Source organism: Chrysochloris asiatica, unplaced genomic scaffold (assembly GCF_000296735.1).
Source record: "Chrysochloris asiatica unplaced genomic scaffold, ChrAsi1.0 scaffold00225, whole genome shotgun sequence".
NCBI lineage: Eukaryota > Metazoa > Chordata > Mammalia > Afrosoricida > Chrysochloridae > Chrysochloris > Chrysochloris asiatica.
Genome location: NW_006408743.1, coordinates 1,136,556 through 1,145,128, shown reverse-complemented (window position 1 = coordinate 1,145,128; position 8,573 = coordinate 1,136,556).

Below are 8,573 nucleotides of genomic sequence, written 5' to 3'. Positions count from 1 at the left end.
TTTCATTCTGCTGTGCATGGGGTCACTATGAGTCGGTTCCGACTTGATGGCACCTGACAACAACAACAACTTGTGAAAGTTGGACAATGAATAAGGGAGACCATAGAAGACTTGACATAAGGAAGACCATAGAAGACTTGACGTGTTTGAGTTACTATTTTGGAAGAGAATACTAAAGGTACCATGGACTTCCAGAAGAACAAACAAATCTGTGTTGGAAGAGCTACAGCCAGAATGTTCCTTAGAAGCCAAGACAGTGAGACATCATATTTCATACTTTGTATATAATACCAGGAGAAACCAATCCCTAGAGAAAGACATCATGCTTGCTAAAGTAAAAGATCAGCAAAAGAGATGACGTCCTCCAACAAGATGGTTTATTACAGCAGCAGGTATGGGTGCAAGTGTAGTAACAATTGTGAGGTTGGCCCAGGACTAGGCAATGCTTCTTTCTGTTCTACATAAGGTCTCTATGAGTAGGTGCAAACTCTTCAGCACATATATTGTCCTTTTTTCTTATCCCATATGGATTTTCTTTTGGTTTTTCTCTTCCTGATCTGTAATTCCAGATACATGTAATTCATTCCTCTTGATTGTGTCCCACATGAATCTTAGGTTTTCTTCATATTTTTGCTTTTTTTTTTCTGATTGTTCTTCTAGCAAATGAGCATTGAAAGTTTATTCTTCAAGCACAGTAATTTGGCCTTCCACTGATACTTTTCATCAATTCTATTTTTATGCCCTTTCCCAATATTATCTGTTTCTGAAGTCTTATTGTTAATTTTCTTGCTTTCTAATTGCTATTTTTGTATGGTTCCCATTTTTTCATCCATTTTGTTCATTTGTCACCTCAATTCTTCTATAGTTTTGTCTCTTTTCTTTGGTTTCATCTGCATTTGTCTCCACCATTCTCTCAATCTATTGGAGGTGGCTAACTAGCATTCTTTTGAATTCCTTACCAATTCGTTCTGATACCACTTATGGTATTATAATTTCTGAAGCAATATTTTGGTAATTTTCTTGAGGTACTCTATCTTGTTCCTTGTTCTTCTGGTAGCCTGTGGCATGCATATGTATTAGTATTCACCAACATCACATTTCAACTGCATCAATTTTCTTCAGGCTTCCTAGATTCATATAGAATATGGCTAAAATGTATTACTCTTTCTAAATCAAGCAAATCATTCTGTACCAAAAATGTTCTTTGAAATCAAAATTTACCAATTCTCCATTTAACAAATGCAAGCATTACAATTGTTATATAATGTTATGCATACAACAGTCCTATAAGGGATGATTGCCATTAACAAATAGACCAGTTTATAGTTAGAGTCTAAACTCAGTTTTGTTACACTGAGAGTCTGATAATTATTGTCAGTCAGATGTCTCTCCAAACAAATGGGAGGTAGAATAACGATTATTTTCTTAATAGATAATCAAACTTAGGGATAAATTAAATGTGTTGCCCAAAGTCACAGAATTAAAAGTAGGAAACCCAGAATTTGAGCATAGGCTGACTGGATTTAGACTCTGCATGCAAAAACACCATGATTTAATCTACAAGATCTTGTGAAATGCCCTTATGTCTAGGCATCTCTTGATGCACTAAAATACTCAGAAATTTTCAATGCAATTTGATTTATTAAATGCAAATCACAAGTTAGCCCTCAAGACTACATCTGTGACATAAAATGAAGGACAATTATACCGCCATTCAAACTGTCAAACAAGCTCTGCCAAGTTAGAACATGGGCATATTTCCCCCTTATTGACTAAGTAGAACCTGTCTGATCCATTCCTATGTGATTAGAAAAAGCCATTTCATCGTTTTCAAAAATTTTTGCACAATAATACATGCATCCATTAGTTACTTTCAAAAGTTCTGTCAGCAAAATTTGTAACTTCAAAAAAATGACAAGTTAAGAAAAGCTTATAAACTTGGTGTTAAATATAAACGTTAATGGCTAAGAGCAACTATTTCATACTCTGATGTGGTCCTTAAGGAATTTTAGTAATATTGATACTATAAAAGTTTCATTTAATTAAAACTTTAACATTAAAATTCAAGAATAAACTAGTATATATTGAATTCAATTCTTGGAATCTCACTTTATTAAAATATACTTAATTGCAATAAATATTAATAATACTGTCGTGTATTATTTATAGGATTTTCTAATATACCCTTTATAACTATTGTTTTTTTTAAACAGATTATTTTCTTATTAAAAACTGTAATGAACATAAACCATGCATTACTATTTTAAGAAGCTGAGGCTTCCTTCTCCACAAAGATTTAGAGCCTTAGAAACCCTACACAGGGCCTCTGTGAGTCAAAATCAACCAGAAAGCACTTAGCAACAACAAATTATCTATACTTTGCAATTTATGTATGAAAAAACAAAGCCTGAGAGCATTGTCGTTTTTGATGTTAAGTGTTGTAGAGTCAGTTACAACTTACAGCCACCCTGTATAGGTCTTCATATAACAACTGGTGGATTTGAACCACTGACATTGAGGTTAGTGCTTATTCTACAGTGTCATACCTCATGGAGTCCTGTGTGGCATATAGGATAAGCACTGGACTGTTGTTGTGGTTAAGTACCATTGAGTCGGTTCTGACCCATAGAGAGCATAGGGTTTCCAAGGAGCAGCTGGTGAGCTTGAACCACCAACCTTGCAGTTCAAATGGCTTTGCAGTCTGGTGCATTAACCCACAGTGCCAAATCAGGATTCCAGCACTGGATTGGTAACCTCAAAATTGATGGTTCAAACCTACCAGTCACTCCTTGGAAACCTTATCCAGGTTTGATGAGTTGAAACTGACTAAAGGCCACTTAACAACAACAACAACACACCTGATGAGTATTTAGATTTTTCTGTGTGATGGTATTAAATTATTCTGTTTAATAAGTGATTGGGGTTTTTTTAATTGCAATGTTATCAGAGATAAATAACAGTATTGAAACTGCCTTCTAAGTCACAGTTTAGCCGAAGTGTATATTTCAGTTTTTATTCAGTGACATAAATTTAAACCCAGTGCCTTCACTAAGGCTATACTGTGAAACTCAACATTTTCTTCCATATTCTACATCCTGAGGAAATCATTTGTCGAATACCTAGTATTGTTGTTATTGCATGCCGTCGAGTTTGTTCCTACTCATATCAACTTTGTATAGGATTTTCAAGGAGACACTAGTGGATTTGAATCATTGACCTTGTGGTTAGCAATCCAGTGCTTATCCTACATTAGCTATATTTATGCTTTTTTTGTTTTCTCTATTGAGAAAAAATATTTGTACTGGATGAATATCAGACTTCCAAGTAGAAATTATGACAACAGGAGTAGCAACATAGTTTTGTCTGCCTTGTCTAAAATTCCCAACACAAGTAAACCTTACAAAATCAATCTTCTATGTGAACTTGATCTTCCTATCCTGAGCATTAGATTTTTATTGTATTTTTTAGTTATGATTCACTCAGTCAAGTATCACTCTCCAGCAATGCTTTGAGTCATTATTATGTTATAAAGACAAAAATATTAAATGACTAAACTAATGATTGAAATAAAAATGTTTAAAAATTTATTCTACATAATAGAATTTTAAGTGGATCTTCAAATGATCCAGGCCCTTGAATAATATGCTCTTTATGAACATGGGTTGAACCTGTACTTTTCACCAATAGAATATGGCAAAGGGCATAGGATATCACTGTTGTTGTTAAGTGCTGTTGAGTCACTTCTGACTCATAATGACTCTGTATAGGGTTTCCAAGGAGCAGTTGGTGAGTTTGAACTAGTGGTTCAAATTTCATTGCTAATCCTATAGTGCCACCTCAGGGGTCACAGTCATATTATATTACATGGAAGGATGCAGACCTGAGTAAGACACCTAACTAGTTGACTTTCAGTTGATCTTAGGGAGTCCTGGCACAATTGTGTAAGTTCTTTAGAAGAGGGTCTAAAGTCAAATACACAAGAAGTTAGAGAGATAATCTCTTCCTGATCATGGAAAAGTGAATACCTATGTTGTGTGTTACCTATAAGGAGGGGAGACTCTTTGTGCTGAGAATCTCCATCCTAAAAATATAAGGAACAGAATTTTGTCAATAATCTGAATGAATTTAAAAGAAATAGGTCTCAAACTCAAGAAGAAAACAGCCACAGCTGGTACATTGACTTAAAGTTAAAGAGATCCTGAGTAGAGGACCAAGTTAAACAGTGCCCAGACATCTAATTTACAGAAATGTGCAATATTAATGAGTGTTGTCTTAAACTGCTAAATTTGTGGCAATTTATTATGCAATATAGAAAACTAATACACTAGAGAATGGGACTTTTTGAATGTTGAACAAGGACCTTAGAAAATCCACTACTCCACTTCAGTATAAACACTGCATACACACACACAAAGTCAAAATCAATTTATCAGAACTCTAGATATTAAGCAAAGTTTTGCACAAATTCTAGAATTATTTATTCTGAAAGAATAGAAACAAAATATCCAAAATCTCAGAAGAACAGTGAGCTTCTATACATTTTAATTTATATTCCTCACGTCTCCCATTTCCCAATTCTGCAGTAGCCTGAAAAATAAGCTTTGCAACTAAGGTAATCATAGAAATCAGCAGTTTAGTAATCATTACAAGGGACAAAATGGGTACGGATTACACTAAAAATCACATTTCCATAGACATCATTATTAGACCTATTTGGCAGCTCCATGGAAACCTCCATTTACAGAGTTCATCTATAATTGTCTGTGTATTCACAGCTTATTCAATGTGAACAGCATTTCACCTGGATATTTATTACAAACAAGTCAGAGCAATTATTTAACATCACAGCTGTCTAAGGGCAGGAATAGCAATTGAAACAAAAACAAGAGAACTTAATGTGGAAGAAGGAAAAGGGAAAGAGTGAGATGCTCATAGAAGAATTTGAAAACCTCTCATATTTGCTTAGCATTCTATAAACCCATGAATATGTACAGGGCTGTGTACATGTTCATGTTCTAGGTGAAAGACTGAGAAAGTCCTAATTTTTCACCTCTTGCTGACCTTAAGGATATATATACATAAACACTAAGGCAGAAGTATAAACTGCAGGAATGTTGAAAGTATACCCCAGCACTAACACAGAGACCTTAACCTAAGATCAGAAGACTTAAACTATCAAGGCATATAAGAAAAAAATCTGCCCAAAGATTAGCTACCACTAACAGAACAGTGAATTCAGTAGCCATACATGCCAAAAAATATAGACTTAACAGTATTATATCAGGAAAGTCACTAAGTAAAATCTGTAACAACCCTGAAAAGATCAATGGAGGGGATAGATCTGATTTTCAGATTTATAGAATTGTGGTATTCAATATGTATAATTTCTACAAGAAAAATATTAGATATGTGAAAAATTCATATCATACACAGGGAAAAAACACAATCAGAAGAAACTGTCCCTGAGAACCCAGACATTGGAGTTACTAAACAAAATTTTAATTGGTTCTTAATAATATGTTTCTAAAAAGCAAAGGAAACCATGACTACAAAATAAAGAAAGTTCTGAGAAAATTATCTTACCAAGCAGGATATCTGTAAAGACAAAAAAAAAAAAAAAAATCATACACAACACACAAAGGGAACATATGGAAATTGGAGCCAACAAGTATAATAAATGCAATGAAAAATTTATTAGAGGGGTTCAACAGCTGATTTGAGTTGGCAAAAGATAGAATCAATGAACTCAAGAAGAGGTTAATTGATATTATCTAGTATGAGGAACATAAAGAAAAGGAAGAAAAATGAAGACACTTTCAGAGACCTGTGGGACAACATCTATATAAACATATATATATATATATATATATAAACATAATTGATATCACAGAAGGAAATAAATGGTAGAAAGAGAAGAAAAATATTTGAAAATGTAATATCTTGAGTTTACTTGATATGGCTTCTCTATACAATGCCTTTAAAGTCCCAACAAGTGATTGAGAGGGATCCTGCAAATCAGGTATACAGGACTCTAAAGCAAGGATTTCATTTTGCCATTTAAATCGGTTTAAAAGAAGCCATCTCAGAAGCAGGAATAGAAGATCCTGAGACTATCAAAAAGGAAGAGTATGAGTGGAGCATGAAATCCCTATCTAGAAAAAGTGATAACAGAGGTGGTAGAGGTGAAGGCAGAAGCAGTGGTATGGGGCCAGAGATGAAGGCAGAGGTAGAGGCAAAGGGACCACATAGCTAAGAGACCAAAGAAAAGAGCGCGGTGTGCCAGCAGTATGACAGACAAAAGGCAATTCTAACTGGAGAACTGCTGTGTTCTGAGTAGATTTTGATACTGAATTGAACCCTGTTCAATTCCCTAATAAACCCCACAATCATGAGTATTGTTATGAATTCTGTGTGGCCATTGCAATGGATTACTGAACTCAGATGTGATGCAGAGTGTGCTGTGGGAGGGATGGTTCATGTCAGAATAGGATAAAGAAGATTGTGAGATAGATGCATGTCTGACCTCTGCTTCATAGGAATTGGCCTTACGTTGATTTTGAGTTTGATTTTCTTGACCCCTTTTTGAAGCCAGGAGAACAACATGGCTCCCACATGGCTTTTGCACATAACATCTGAAAACATCCCTAGTTTGATAGAATGCATTAATATTCACATCTTAGAAGTTCAAGAAGTTTGAAGTATATGAAACTCAAAGAAATGTACCCTTAGTCAAATTATATTCAAACTGTCAAAAGACAAAAGCAAAGTTAAATCTTGAAAATGGAAAGAAATAAGCAACTAATCAAGTATAAGTGACCTTAATAGCTGATTAAAATTAATAGCTGATTTCTTATCAGAAACCATGAAGGTCAAAAGTTAATGTGATGACATATTTGAAGTGCTGAAAAAAAAAAAAAAAAGAGTGAAAAATTAGAAATCTGTATTCAGCAAAAATATTCTCAGAAATACAGGACAAACAAAGGCATTTCCAGGTAAACAGACTGCGTGAATCATTGGTAGCTGTATTTTCTATAATACAAAAGGAAATCATTTGGCTGATATAAAAAGACAATGGATAGTAACTTGAATCACATGAAGAAATAAAGAACACCAGTAATAATAAAAGTATTCATAAATGTAAAAAATGCATACAGTTTTTGTTTGTGTAACTTTTCTTTTATAATTTAATAGATAACTATATAATACTATAACAATTATAGCATTATATAATTATATCAATGGATTTATAGGGTATAAAATAATTTGTATGACCATACAGAAGATTGAGAGTATTAAAAAAAAAAGGGAAGAAATAAGTCTATATCAGAGCAATGTATAAATATACTTTAAAAACTACTATTGTTTGCTACTGAGAAACTGGTCCCTGATCCCTAGTGACCACATACAAAAAGGAACAAAAAGATAAGTGGTCCCACATCTCCCACCTTGCTGTTGGTGTTGGTGTTAAGTGTCATTGTTACTGATTCATAACACTTTTATGCACAGCAGAATGAAACATTGCCCGTTCCTGCAACAACCTGAAAATCACTGCCATGTGAGCAGGCATGTAATAAGCTTATTGGAGACCTTGTTGGTCTACTGATGAATGGAAGAAGAGGAAAAGCAGCAATGAAGAAATGAGCTGAGTTCAACCACTCTCCATAGATTCCCATTGACCTGGAGACGAGAGAGAGAAAAAGAAGAGCTGGTTGGTCCAAAGTGTGATGAAACCTGGGGACTCTTGAGCCCATGGACAAGGACATAGCTACAGAGGACTAGAGGTGAGAGTCAAGTGTCCAGCTGATATGAAGTGAGCAGAGATGCACAAGAACACCAAAACTTGCAGATAGCTTCGATAGCTTGATAATCAGACCTTTACTAGAGGAAGAAAAAAAAAAAATTTTTTTTATATAAAAGAAATTAGTGTAAATTGCTACAGTTTGATGAATTTGACCTATATTTGTGGATGTAATAATTTAAAATACCAAGTGAGAGGGAAGGAATCTTCACATCAAGTATCAGTCATATCCCCTCTGTATACAGGGTAGATTGGCAATTTAGGCATTGGCTACCTAAATGAGGAAGTGATAAAGGCACAAAGTGACTGGTTTACAAGTTTTCAAGAGGGAGTTTAATAGTGTGCAGGGGAAGATAGAGTGCCCACTGAATAGTTTTCATCTTGTCTAGATGGGTCTAGTGAAAGAAGATAGGCATAAGAATCTTATTCAATAGTGAGAAATTGCTACCATGACTAATTGCGACTGCCACAACTGTAAAGGTAGAGGCTTTGTGACAAAAATGAGGGAGTAGTTAATCTTACAGTACAAAAACAGAGGATCCTAGGACCATCAAGAGAGAAGAGCACAAGCAAAATGTGGAACCCTATCCTGAGAAGCAGCAACACCAGAGATGGAGGCAGATATGAGGACATGCAGAGAGGGAGCATCTGAGGACTCTGGATTCATTGAAAGAGAGGGACTGGGTGCTGGCAGCCAGGAAGCAGGCTTGTAGAATGTGCCTTTTAGCTGTTTAAATTATTATATATCCCTGAGGATTTCTGTGAAGAAAGAAAG